The sequence below is a fragment of the Oncorhynchus gorbuscha genome, linkage group LG21, assembly GCF_021184085.1.
Source record: "Oncorhynchus gorbuscha isolate QuinsamMale2020 ecotype Even-year linkage group LG21, OgorEven_v1.0, whole genome shotgun sequence".
NCBI classification, from domain to species: Eukaryota; Metazoa; Chordata; class Actinopteri; order Salmoniformes; family Salmonidae; genus Oncorhynchus; species Oncorhynchus gorbuscha.
This window is the reverse complement of record NC_060193.1, coordinates 22,257,201-22,272,533: the sequence shown is the minus strand read 5'-3', so window position 1 is coordinate 22,272,533 and position 15,333 is coordinate 22,257,201. Positions and strand designations below refer to the sequence as shown.

Genomic DNA, 15,333 nt, shown 5'->3' with positions numbered 1-15,333 from the left:
AGTTTGCGGACGACACAACAGTGATAGGCTTGATTATCAACAACGACGAGACAACCTACAGGGAGGAGGTGAGGGCCCTCGGAGTGTGATGTCAGAAAAATAACCTCACACTCAACGTCAACAAAACTAAGGAGATGATTGTGGACTTCAGGAAACAGCAGAGGGAACACCCCCCTATCCACATCGATGGAACAGTAGTGGAGAGGGTAGTAAGTTTTAAGTTCCTCGGCATACACATCACAGACAAACTGAATTGGTCCACTCACACAGACAGCATCGTGAAGAAGGCGCAGCAGCGCCTCTTAAACCTCAGGAGGCTGAAGAAATTCGGCTTGTCACCAAAAGCACTCACAAACTCCTACAGATCCACAATCGAGAGCATCCTGGCGGGCTGAATCACCGCCTGGTACGGCAACTGCTCCGCCCACAACCATAAGGCTCTCCAGAGGGTAGTGAGGTCTGCACAACGCATCACCGGGGGCAAACTACCTGCACTCCAGGACACCTACATCACCCAATGTTACAGGAAGGCCATAAAGATCATCAAGGACAACAACCGCCCGAGCCACTGCCTGTTCACCCCGCTATCATCCAGAAGGCGAGGTCAGTACAGGTGCATCAAAGCTGGGACCGAGAGACTGAAAAACAGCTCTTTCTCAAGGCCATCAGACTGTTAAACAGCCACCACTAACATTGAGTGGCTGCTGCCAACACACTGACACTGACACTGACTCAACTCCAGCCACTTTAATAATGGGAATTGATGGGAAATGATGTAAAATATATCACTAGCCACTTTAAACAATGCTACCTTATATAATGTTACATACCCTACATTATTAATCTCATATGCATACGTATATACTGTACTCTATATCATCGACTGCATCCTTATGTAATACATGTATCACTAGCCACTTTAACTATGCCACTTTGTTTACATACTCATCTCATATGTATATACTGTACTCGATACCATCTACTGTATCTTGCCTATGCTGCTCTGTACCATCACTCATTCATGTATCTTTATGTACATATTCTTTATCCCCTTACACTGTGTATAAGACAGTAGTTTTGGAATTGTTAGTTAGATTACTTGTTGGTTATTACTGCATTGTCGGAACTAGAAGCACAAGCATTTCGCTGCACTCGCATTAACATCTGCTAACCATGTGTATGTGACAAATAAAATTAGATTTGATTTGATTTGAACTACCGTCATAGGAACATACCCTTCTTATGATACAGTAGTATGACAAGGGCTAGAGGGAGTGGAGACTAGAGTCATGTTACGAGGATGTTACGATTGTAGATCAGACCTGGGTTCAAATTGTATTTGCTTTCTGTCAGATTTGAGATCTGTCACAATTGATTGTGCGTGCTTGGAGCAATGGAACCAATATAATAGTCCCGTAAGTGCAAACTCTGTCCATGTGGTGTCCTTAGAACTAAAGAGAATTAATGTTCAACCTATGTATGTTTTTAGATGCAGTAGGCCTAGTGTTGCTGGTGGCATTGATTAGAGCACATATATTTATAATACTTTATCTGTGCTTTATCAAGCTTGCCTGATTCAAAGTAACCCCTGAAATAGTCCAAAGTGTGAATCCCACCCATCTGGCACTCCAGGTCGGCCCAATCAAGCTCAAAATGCTCATGCCAAATACTATTTGAACCCAGGTCTGATTAGAAATGTGTTATTTTTAATGATGGTAAGTTACTCCGTATGGTTGCCTTGGAAACATATGGTTAAAGACAACATCAGTGCTTGTCGGACAGAGAGCACATTGGCAGAGTCAGTAATGTCTTTATTGATTTGTCATCAACATCTGGACTAGCAATTGATTCTCCATGAAAAAACGTCTCTCTTTAGCCGGATAATCATCTTGGTTGGTCGCACAAACCACATAACATTCTGTTGAATCTTCAAAAAGGACCTTGATTGGATATAGGGTCTACTAGGTTTATACAATGAACAAGGTATTACAACAACCGACATAGAAACATGATTAGCTGTTTGCAAAAAATCTGAATACTTGTAAATGAAGGTAAAAAAAGAAGGCGTAACATCGTTGTTACCTGTGGTGCCTTTATGACCGTCGTTACTTGCTGAATATCAAACTGATTGCGGTCCACTTTTACGGTTTCTGAGTATTTGCTCGTTTCAACAAACGCATATATCACAGAGGTGGTTTGGTGAGCCACACTTGTGTGAGGAGTAATCTTGACCCAGACCTAAAGATCTAATACCTTGTTTTGTTTTTAGCTCAGAGGGCTAACACAATCTCATAGCGAAGACCTGGGTTCAAATCCCAGTTGGTCACATAAGACACTATGGTGACACACAACAGTAAACTCAGTTGGCATTATCCCGTGATGACCTGTTGGTGAGCGGGTGAAAGATCATCTTGCACATCCATTGTGGTTTGCTGTAGGCCTATATTTTTAAGAATGGTCCCCTCACCCTCTCTCATGGCACAATGGAAACCATCAATTTTCTGTTCATTATTTGCCAGCAAATGTTGCAAACGAGCTCAAATGAGACAATCAAAGTGCTTATTTCCTAATGCTGCCCTCCTGCCTGGGTTCCCTCTCCGTGAAACAAAGGAATAATAACCATTGAAGATGAATGGGGGCTATAAAGCACCACAAAACCCTTGGTCTCTCTGCCATTTACTCTTTCCCCTGCCTAGACATTTGGGGGTTCCCCCTAAATTATTAACACTTGAAAACCGTTATTTAGTTCATAAATAATTGAGAGTGGGACTGCAGAGAAAAGGAAGATGCAGGGAAGCGTGAGAGAAAAGACCTATTGAGGTGATTATTGTGATCTCAAAATGTGTCACTGCCGCTGCAGCCAAAAGTGGGAGGAAGAGCATTGTGCATTCAGATGTTCCCGTTTCTTTAACCGGCTGTAGCCATTTTTCAGTTTAGAAAAGACCAAAATGCCTAATCTGACTTTAAAATGCAATTTCAAAACCAGAGAATTCTCAGTACTTCTACGCAACTTATTATCAATTGAAAGGATGTGCACTTTAACTGTGCGAAGCAAATCAAATGTATGGATTAAGGTCCTAAATTACATACACTTGACACAGTAATATAGAGTGCTTTATTCAAGCTTTAGTCCATGTAATGCCCTTGTTTGAGTTGATAATAACACACTTTCACTTTACCTGCATATTTTAGATGCAGATAGCATCCCAAAGGTGATTTTATGAACAGTTCTTGCAATATTGATTTGATTTATCATGCTTTGTTCCATTTTTTCATATTATAGAGGGTGAGCCTTGCACTTTCCTTTAAACATTGAGCTATGCATTTGTAACGGATGTGAAACGGCTAGCTTAGTTAGCGGTGCGCGCTAAATAGCGTTTCAATCGGTTACGTCACTTGCTCTGAGACCTCGAAGTAGTAGTTCCCCCTTGCTCTGCAAGGGCCCGCGGCTTTTGTGGAGCGATGGGTAACGATGCTTCGTGGGTGACTGTTGTTGATGTGTGCAGAGGGTCCCTGGTTCGCGCCCGGGTATGGGCGAGGGGACGGTCTACAGTTGTACTGTTACACATTTCAATCATTGCAGCTCTTTCTCAGGGATACTCTTAATCAGAAGAGTACATTCCGATTGGACACACATGGACACCTCCTTTCAACGTGGACAATTGAGTGATAGTTGATTGACACGTTGATCAATGAGATCAGATTATTTAACCACTCAAGAACGTGAGATGGGTACCACCACACTAAAAGCACAACCAACACGATGAAATAATCCTGTGGTTAAAGTTTCACCCTCCAAAACAACCATTTACGCTAATGTATTTTTGCAAATCCAATGCATTTTACATTTAGTTTCCACGTCACAAACTGCACATCGACGAATTATGCTGAAACGGTGTTGATTCAACTATTTTTTCCCCCCAGTGGGTTTTCTTTTCCTCCATTGCATCTCTAATATATTATTAGACAGGGGTTGACCTACAGTATTGACCCAGTGGCTCTCATGAAACAAAGACCCATAGAGATACCACTGTGTTTCCAGCAGGTTTACCCTCTCTCCTTCCTCAGTGTATTTCTCTCCCACTCCGGTACCTATTTACAGTACAAAGTCAACTGCTGCAGATCTGTTAGTTCTTCAACGAAAGAGCCGACCCTTTATTTTTATTTTTTGCATTTTCAAACTGTATTTGTCACATTCCCACACCGACCGTGCGATGAAGGATAAGAGTTCAGGCGAGATAAGACACGGCAAACGAGTCTCTGCTGCGCTCGAATCAGAGAATCCATTTTTTGTAACTCAATGCTGTTCCATATCAATAGTCGTTTAGCAATGCCATCTTGATATTGTATCAGAACTTAATTACAATAACATGTACATAGAACTTGGATATTGCACGGGACAGGTTCCTATGAGGCTTTTGAAATTGTTTACGGCATAGGCATGTGAGTATTGTGACTCCACTATCCAGCGGTATTGCTTTGCAAACGTGAAAAAGGATGTGTTATCAGCAAATACGAGAGACAAAATACATCAACGATACAGCCCCTCTGTGCCTTTTTTGAACAACAATGAAGACACCAAATTGACTTTCAAACAGTAGATCCTTTTGAGAATCACCACGTCTGCAAACATAAATGTTTGTAGCGGCAGCTAAAATGATCTCTGAAACATACCAACCAACTAACCCTTGGATGACCCCCCCCCCCTTTCAGTGGCAAGAACATATTTAACATAATTACACTTTTCTCTGCCCATATCACTTGATTTACCCCGAGTCTCCCAACTCTCCTAAATTTAAGTCACGGCGGCGATGTAACTCGGGCCCTGTAACATGCACCCAGTAGAGGACTTTTATTATTTAAGCATCCTCAAATCGATCAGCAATGTATTATTCAGGAGCATCTGGTGGCAAGGTTGTCAGTGTCAAACGTGGTGTGCATGACTGATCTACTCTATGGTGACAAGGAGTTAACGGTCGCAGGTTGGCAACAATTAAAGGGGCAATCTGGAATTAGGTACGTCAATGTTTGAATCCCAGATTGCCTCTTTTAAAAGAGATATTACAATATAATAAGGACTCTGTAATAATGGGATTACTATTCAATCTGATGCAACTGTTAGCTGAGGCACTATCTTGTTTGTTTGTTTGTTTGTTTGTAAACAAAAAAAAATCAAATAGGCACATTTTACATACAGAAAATGACATGATCTAATAAACAAAGAAAATTTTGAAAAAGTAGAAAAAGCGTAAATAAATAAACAAAATTAAACTAAAATAAACAAAACTAAGACACAAAGTGGTCTAATCAGGGATCAGATTACAAAAGTCATGATGAAGACAGGGCTTCTTTAGATTTAACTCATTTAAAAGATGTCTCGTACAACGTAACCTCGTTCAAAAAGATTACACACAGAGGGGTCGTTTTTAAGAAAGAACATTTGTGTACGAAATATTTTTCCATAATAATTCAACATTTCTGTCCTCCATTAGGAAACCAAATCTGACATGATTATATTAAAGTGGCTATAATAAGATCAAATTTATGTCATCTAGTATTGAAATGCCTCCCAAAAGGGTTTAGAGAGTTGCCATTTAAAGAAAAGATGTGATTAAAGTCAAAAAATAGATTGAAAACACAACCACTGCTTTAAGCTCTTAAGCAGACCTGCGTTGACATTAGACATGTTATTTGAATTCCACACACACACATTCCAAGTTCACCTTTTGTGGCACTCCGATTCTGTTTCAGTTGCTCCTAGAAACTTGGTGGTGTTAACTTGAACCCTTCTTGTGGCTTACACTGCTTCCTGTGAAAGTGATTACATCCCACGAGAGAACAGGAAGTGACCTCGAAGCCAGGTCGCTCCCATTCAAGCACTCGCATTACTGAATTTCCTCTGTCACAAGGGCCGTCGCTACATTGCGAAGTAGAGGACAAGGTACACCGTTATTCCCCTCTGACTCCCTAATTGGTACTACTGAGAGACAGCGTTTGGTTGATGTCTTTCAAAGCTAGGCAAAACTCCAAGTTCTCTCCACAAATGGTTAGAAAAGTCTATTTTGTGGTGCTTGCATTCTGGCATAAGGTAGTGAAGGGGGCAGGTGAGGCATTTATAAAAGGCACTTCTCTTATAAATGGACAATCCTAGCGGATCACGCCGTAATTTGCAATTAATATGATACATTGGCCCGTGATAATCATATAAACTTTTATAGTGTTTTTAACATCTCTGGGTAGCCACTACCCATGTTTCTATGCTCACATATGCCTCTACTAACTCAGCTAGGTTTGGAGAAAATGTTTAGGTGCTGGAAAGAGGGGAAAAAAACTGTCTGTTCCTGCTTTCCTCGTGAAAATGGTCCTCGTTGTCAGGGGCGAATGACCAATTAAGGGAAGTAGGCTTTTGTGCCGGCCCATTTTCAATTGGCCGAGTCTCAGAAGTCCCGTAACAAATCACTCGCCCAAAAGTTAGCCGAGAAATTAGCCCAGTGTAAATGCACCGGGAATGTACTTTTATTAAATCTTAATGTTTATTAGCTTGAAAGTGGGACACCGTTCTACCTATTACGGTATATAGAGTTCCTTTATCCTGCTTGCCACACCGTGATAAACTGGTGCTTCGTTGGCATTCTAAGGATTGTATTTATGGTCGGTAAGCACAATTGATATGTGAAATCTTTACTTTGTCAAAGGCTCAATCCATTTGATATATCTTCTTCACTGTCTAATAGAGCAATGGCAGCACTTTATTATATTGGGGCCGTACAATATATTGACATGGCACTATGAAACGTGTTTGAAGTTTATTGGGATGAATCTTATCCTGGGGGCAGAGCTGAGCGATTTCCACTAGATGGGCCAGATGCAAAGTCAAAATTGCCTATATATCGTAACAATCCAATGAAAACAAGAAATGAGCTTTTTGGTCATTTAAGGTTAGGGTTAGGAGTGTGGTTAAGGTTAGGGTTAAGGTAAGGTTTAGGTTTAAAATCAGATTTTGAGACTTTGTGGCTGTGCCAGCTAGTGGCTATCCTGCCTCCAGTACATGAGTCATCCCAATAAATACCACCAACATGCTTTAATACTGTCTGTTTCTATTGTAACATCATCAAATGATCCATCATGCTGAGTATGGCTGGTGGTTCTGGATGGTTAGATAAAGCTGATGCACAAGGTTTATGAAGGCTAGTGCAATGTAAAATCCCCTTATAATAGAGCTGAATCTATAAATGTATTGGACCCTTGATTAAAAACTCCCAGAGTGTGTCTATCTTAATGGATCATCCGTTGGGACGATGACATTTACTGCATCAACAGAACTTATTTTCTCTCTCTGTTTTCTAAGGGGCAAGGGTCCGTTCACCGGATGAAAAATTAGGTGTTCAGACAAAGTGTTATTCTAAACTGTGTTGAATTTCTCAAAATGACTATAGGCCATTTTAACAATAGAACAATGGTTGCCAAGGCTCCCTGTTCAGTACATTATTATGCTTTGCTATGATAGTACGACAAGATTAAAACAACATGCGAAAGACTATATTAGTCCATTAAACTAAGTGCTGATTCTGAACTCAGGATACACATTGATTTGAAGACGAGATTGATTTTGTTTTTGTTAGTTGTTCAACATGCCTCATTCAGCCCATCTCTGAAAACCTGGTTGCGAGAGCTCTGTCTTTATATAAGGAGTGGGATTTATACAACAGATGATCAATAAATAATGCATTAACTCGCATCTTGCTGCCTTGCCTTCCCTTATCGAAACCTGGGCTTGTCGATATCAGCGGCTTAGCTGTTTCGTGACCTCTGTGATTGCCTCCCTTGCCTTCCCTTTGCACCCACCAGCTTCCTCGCGAGTATCGGAACCATGCTTCCCATGTACCTGGTGCTTGCCTTCATGTACACCGTCTGCATGACCATCAAGGGCCTCGTCCTGGAGAAGGAGCTCAGGCTCAAGGAGGTTCAGCGGGCCGTTGGAGTTCAGAACGGTGCCATTTGGTTTGCGTGGTTCACCGAGAACTTTGTCCTGCTCATGGTCCCATGCGCATTCATAAGTGTCATGGTTAAGGTCAGTACTGAGAATGATGACTACTTTCAAATAACAAAGCACAATATCACTTGGTTACTAAAATAAACTGATGTGGAGTAACAGATTCCACCGGTTGTTAGCGCTCATTGACTGTCCTTGAGCTTGTACAGCATATTGTTTCCTGATAGTCCTACCTAGTGTGCAAAGGAATACAGAAGAAGATTATCATGCAAGTTATATAAACTTTACCTTATGAGTCAATTAAACACATCCGCATTGGTGTAAATGCATTATAGGCACAGTGCCGTTTGAAGTGCTATATTGTTTAAAGAGAAGTGAGGAGAAAACATTTTAATTTAAGAGAAGTATGTACATTAATCAGAGTAAGTGTCCATATTAGGACAGCGTGCAGGTGCACAACATTTTGTTGTACAGGATCTAAAAGATATTTGATTTGTAAAGTGGTTGTGCCTTGTTCTTTGTTACTCTTGCTCCCACTAATTCTGGGATAACTAATGCCAATAATTTTATAAAATGTAAACAAATCAGGCATGACCTCTCTCAATTTCCATGCTAATTGATTGAGCTTGGTATTAAAATCGTAATTTCCCTACTTTAAAATCAGCCTTGTTGTAAATCATATGCCTGTATTTCCTGCGATTGCATCGCCTTCTTTGCACGCTGTTCAAGCATGTACTAAATGGTGTGTATCATCGATGTGACACAACTTCCCTAGTGACACTCCGGAGAGTCATACTGGTGCGACTAGATGAAAGACCGTATTCCACCCATCGAAACAGTCTTTGGATAAAACGTCTGTCATTGAGAATGGATCCATTAGGAGAAGCTATATACAACAACAAATAAGTCCATCCGTTATGCTGTGCACTTTTGGATGCGTACCGGAATATCACATTAGACATTATGGCCGACTCGATATGGCCTCTGAGTGACTCTATATAATCATGTATGACAGTAGGAACACTGTGTTCAATGTTGTACAATGGTCCTGTATGCTGCCAAATACACACAGTATGTCCTCTTGTTGACTTTCAAATGCTGCATCAAATCGGCCTGTGTTACATACAGCGTTCACCTAGTCATTACTGAACGGCGTCACTCTTAAAGCTGTTGATGGGAGACACATGAGCTGCTGCTCTGTAGCTTTAAATGTACATCACTCTCCTGCGTCATTGATCCTGCCGTGTGTAATTAAGTGGCCGATCTGTTCAATTGATCCCCTGTCCATGGACTAATGTGCGTCTAAGCTAAATTATAGAACCATTATCACAATGAGGTGGCCATTTTGTTTGCTCATCACCACACAAACATGTTTGCATTGTTTGTATCTGCCTCTAAAAGGTACTGTGCTATTTTCAGCCTCCTAATTAATATGCGTGGTTAAATTAAAAAGAAAAGGATAGTATATCATGTAGATCAGCTAATACATTTTTTGCAGTTTAATTGGAAAATACTCCTGGTAAATAAAATTGATATTTGAACAGCTGGGCAATATGTAATTTCCCCATCACCCTAATGTGTTTGCCAGCCATCAGCAAGTTGTAAACAATAATAACAATAAATTGAGTTAGTTGGGTGCCTTGGAGGAATCACTGGGCATGATGTGTATTCAAATCATAGAGATCAGTTATTATTATTATGATATTTTCATGGCCATTTTGTATATCAGGGAATCTGAAGGAAATGATTTGACTGCTGTGTCTGGACTAGGCATGACTGCCACAAGTTTGGTCATCAACACCTGAATTTCCCCTCTTCTTTTCCAATTGCCATTCCTCTCCAGGCGATGTCAAAATGCTAATTCCCCTCCTGTCTAGAGTTATTCATCTGAGTTTATTAATATTGTTGGCCCAAACACTGTGGCCTTTCTTTGCTTCCCACTCAAAGAAAAAAAAACAAGATGAAAGCATTCGTTAGGTAAATCAACAGATTGATTTGGTTCTTCACAGACCATGTTCCCGAATATATATTCTACCTCTATATGACCTCATAATGTACTTACTGCCCACTGGGCGAAAACTGGTTGAATTAACAATGTTTCCACTCAATTTCAACCAAAAATTGTAATGTGATGACGTTGAATCATGGTGGAAAACTGACTGAATTTGAAAAAAGTCATCTTCGTAAGGGAATTTAGTATTTTTTTCCCCCAACTTTTAACCTAAATACAATGACATGGTGAAATGTTTTGTTGAATATACATTGAATTCACGTTAGTTGACAACTCAACCGAAAGTCAATCAAAAATAGATGTTGTACTGATGTCTGTGTCCAGTGGGTGAAGGTTGTTTCAGCGTCTGTGGATAACATTCATACTTTCTTTGAGAGTCTGCCACATGCGCTTGTACACCTCAAAACTACTGTATGTTGACACAGAGCTTTACAGAAAATGAATGAGGTCAAAACATTGGAAATCCATATCGCAGGCCACTTGAATGCGATCACCACCAGTGAAGTCTATTTGCTCCAACATCTATCAAGTTTATTGCTGGAAATCAAGTTGTAGTTACATAATACACACTGGGATTTTGCCGCGCCAATAGCACAGAAGAAAATCTCAATCAGCATCCAGATGTGACTGGGCCGTATACACCCTACCCGCTGTCCGACCCCTCCCCCCCTTAGGTTCCTCCGCTCGCTGGCGCGCTCTCTGCCCCTATACATGACCCTGGCCTGGATCTACTCGGTGGCCATGATCGTGAAGGGCATCGTTATGGAGAAGGAGGCACGTTTGAAGGAGACGGTGAGGATGATGGGGCTGAGGAGCTCCACCTACTGGCTGAGCTGGGCCGTGTCCAGCGTGCTGCCGCTGGCTGTCAGTGCATTCCTCCTCACCCTCATCCTCAAGGTGATTCAACACTGATTCCACTCTGATTCAGGGAGACCTTTGACCACTTCTTGAAGGTCTGTGGACAATGGGCACCAACTCATTCTCATTTCAAGGCTAAGATTACCAATGGCTGGACAAGAAGGAACTGATAAGGCATGTTGTAATATTAGCATGAAGTAAACAATTAATAAACAATCATTAGAAGTGCTGTAATACCAAACAGCAGAATTAGGCAATGTTTCTTATCAATTTAGATGAGGCTGTTAGCTTGGCTACCACTGCTTGTAACAAACCAGTGGTTTATCAATACTCCTAATGACAGTATTCAGTGGGTTTGGGTTTGTTCAATGGACATTGTCATGAAGTGTAATCAAAGAGTTAAGTTGCTCTAGTGGACAGACCTCCAAGACTGGGAAAGGGTCTCCTTTTAATGCAGCTAAGCAGAGTGACGCCACTATAGGGGTTATATTACAACTAACAATGGACTAACAATGAAAGGCTCACTCCTTTATTCGAAAAACAACAAAATGGCAGCAAGTGGATTGCTGTTGGGATGGAGCTGGGGAACCACTTTCAAATCCATAGAGGGAGTTATGGAGGCAAGTGACCGTCCATTAAGCCAACATGATATTGAATCATATTTTGACACTACGGTATGTTAGAAGTACAACAGGTGATATATTAGTGGTCTTCATAAGACACTATCAACACCTGGTGAGTCACTCTGCCGACTGCTTATCGAATCCTCAACAATGAGCCATTTTAATCAAAAGCTTCATTTTTGTTCTGCTTCGTGCTCTCTTCACAAGTAATAACTTCATCGCCACAATCAGTGATGGTCACTCAAACATCCATTGGCAATCAATACTCCCAAAGTGCTAACTAGGGTAGTTTCGTGGCTACCAATGGCCCTGTTCGAAATATATCCTTCCTTTATACCTTGAAGTAAACACCGATCAAAAATGTTTTGATTGATGAAAGTAAAACCCCGATAATGTAGGATTCTTTTTTACATAAGATATTATTTTTTTTTCTAAATCACAGCTCTAAAATATGGTGAATTAGTTGTTTGGAATTGTAATGGTAATTGATCATCTACCTACAATAGCCTTGCTTTCATCACTTACAGATCTCTGATTATCTCATGAAATTGAGGAAGGAAGCATTTCGAACAGAGCCACAGTGTTGTTTTCCCCCTCTTGTCCCTTTTATTATCCCTTTCTTTCCAACCTTCTCCCGGTGCAGTATGGGAAGGTGCTGCAGTACAGCGACCCCTCAGTGATCTTCGTCTTCCTGCTGGTCTTCTGCGTGGCCACCATCATGGAGTGTTTCTTTATCAGCGTCTTCTTCTCCAAGGCCAACCTGGCGGCGGCGTGCGGAGGCCTCATCTACTTCGTCCTCTACCTGCCGCACCTCCTCTGCTATGCCTGGAGGGACGTCATGGGGTTCCAGGTCAAAATCGCTGTGGTGAGTGGACCTATGGAACTCCTGTACCTTCCACCACAGGTCCATAATGGACAGCAGAGACCCAGTGGGTGTTTATTAGGGTCTGGATTTGGAACTGTATTGAAGACTCAGTAAGTGATTCTGTTAATGGTATTGAAGAGAGATGAGGTTTGTACTTTGACCTAGAGAGTTGTGGGGTTCAGGCTTGGAAACATGCTGTGAATAACAGGCATAATCCCAGCTTTAATAGCAGACCTGATTCAATAAGTGAACTGATCATCAAACCTGTGGTGAGTTGATCAATTCAGTTGTGTTGGAACAAAAGCCTGCACACCCTGTGGTTCTCCAAGACCAATGTGAATCTAAACAAGTATGAGATGTGGGTTACTGAAATTAACACACTATCACACACACACACACACACACACACACACACACACACACACACACACACACACACACACACACACACACACACACACACACACACACACACACACACACACACACACACACACACACACACACACACACACACACACACACACACACACACACACACACACGCGCATGCACACGCATAGTACGGATGCTGGGACAATCCCCATGACCTGAACAATAGAACCTTTGCTCTGACACACAAGAATAATTCGAATTATAAACGAGTCACTTATGACATCCCCTATGTGCCCTGTAACCATTATTCTCTCAACCTTTTAACTCTACCAGTGTATCGTCAGATCTATATGGCTACTTCAATAACCTTAACCTTAATCATAATGTTGTTGTATGTGTGGTTCCATTTGATCCAAATATTTATTGATCTCGCTCACCTTTTCACATTAGGTTCATGTGTTTTGGAATGTATCCCGTTGACCTTATCCCATAAACAAGATGCAATTTGCAATACTTCTGTCAGTTTTCTGTGATCTCTAAGTTGGAAACGTTGATTTCCTCTGACATCGTGAACTTCTGGTTTTCTAATATCGAGTCGTGTTTTTCATTTCCTATACGGGTGCAGTTATTGAGCTTTTAAGGTTTACTTCAAATGGGGATATTACTTTTCTGACTCTCTGCCAGAAGTACAAGCACTCAGTCATTTAACTCAAGACTTTATGATACACATACTTGAGAAAGCGGATAAGTGCGACTGATTAAACCCATTGGGTAGTTTTTATGGGATTCTGTCCTTTGGAATAAAAAAAAGAAAAACAGCATATACAATGGGGCAAAGTATTTAGTCAGCCACTAATTGTGCAAGTTCTCCCACTTAAAAAGATGAGAGAGGCCTGTAATTTTCATCATAGGTACATTTAAACTATGACAGACAAAATGATGGGGGAAAAAATCCAGAAAATCACATTGTAGGATTTTTAATGAATTCATTTGCAAATGATGGTGGAAAATAAGTATTTGGTCACCTACAAACAAGCCAGATTTCTGGCTCTCACAGACCTATAACTTCTTCTTTAAGAGGCTCCTCCTGTCCTCCGCTCGTTACCTGTATTAATGGCACCTGTTTGAAGTTGTTATCAGTATAATAGACACCTGTCCACAACCTCAAACAGTCACACTCCAAACTCCACTATGGCCAAGACCAAAGAGCTGTCAAAGGACACCAGAAACAAAATTGTAGAGCTGCACCAGGCTGGGAAGACTGAATCTGCAATAGGTAAGCAGCTTGGTTTGAAGAAATCAACTGTGGGAGCATTTATTAGGAAATGGAAGACATACAAGACCACTGTTAATCTCCCTCGATCTGGGGCTCCACGCAAGATCTCACCCCGTGGGGTCAAAATGATCACAAGAACGGTGAGCAAAAATCCCAGAACCACACTGGGGGACCTAGTGAATGACCTGCAGAGAGCTGGGACCAAAGTAACAAAGCCCACCATCAGTAACACACTACGCCGCCAGGGACTCAAATCCTGCAGTGCCAGACGTGTCCCCCTGCTTTGCCAATAAATTCATAAAAAATCCTACAATGTGATTTTCTTTTCTCATTTTGTCTGTCATAGTTGGAGTGTACCTATGATGAAAATTACAGGCCTTTCTCATCTTTTTAAGTGGGAGAACTTGCACAATTGGTGGCTGACTAAATATTTTTTGCCCCACTGTACATGCTCAACTTTGATTGTAGCGTTTCTGACTGACCTTTATGTTCTGTGTATTATCATTTGTCCTGGAGCCATCCGTTCTGCAGACACACACGCAGCAATTCTTAATCTTCATTGCAGTGAGGCCTAGACACATCTTTCGAGTAGAACCATGTTTCCTTGTTTATCAAAATTGAAATATTAAGCTGCGGCCTGAACATATATCTTACTTTGGCACCTGACAATGCTTTGTGTGTTTTCTACACTACATGACCAAAAGTACGTGGACACCTGCTTGTCAAACATCCTCATTCCAAAATCATGGGCATTAATATGGAGTTGGTTCCCCCTTTGCTGTTACAACAGTCTCCACTCTTCTGGGAAGGCTTTCCACTAGATGTTGGAACATTTCTGCAGGGATTTGCTTCCATTCGGCCACAAGAGCATTAGTGAGGTCGGGAACTGATGTTGGGCGATTAGGCCTGGCTCGCAGTCGGCGTTCCAATTCATCCCAAAGGCGTTCGATGGGGTTGAGGTCATGGCTCTGTGCACGCTTGTCAAGTTCTTCCACACTGGTCTCCACAAACCATCTCTGTATGGACCTTGTTTTGTGCATGGGGCATTGTCATGCTTAAACAGGAAAGAGCCTTCTCCAAACTGTTGCACAGAATCTTGGGGCATGTAGCATTTTCCTGGCATCTGCCAAACCCAGATTAGTCTGTCAGACTGCCAGGTAGTGAAGTGGGATTCATCACTCCAGAGAACGCGTTTCAGCTGCTCCAGTGTCCAATGGCGGCGAGCTTTACACCACTCCAGCCAACGCTTGGCATTGCGCATGGTGATCTTCGGCTTGTGTGCGGCTGCTTGGCCATGGAAACCCGTTTCATGAAGCTCCCGATGAACAGTTC

At 41.6% G+C, this 15,333-nt stretch overlaps 1 pseudogene; it reads left to right on the top strand.

Moving 5' to 3' along the window:
* The window catches only part of LOC124007956, a 234,027-nt pseudogene that overhangs the window by 67,882 nt on the left and 150,812 nt on the right, over positions 1 to 15,333 (top strand).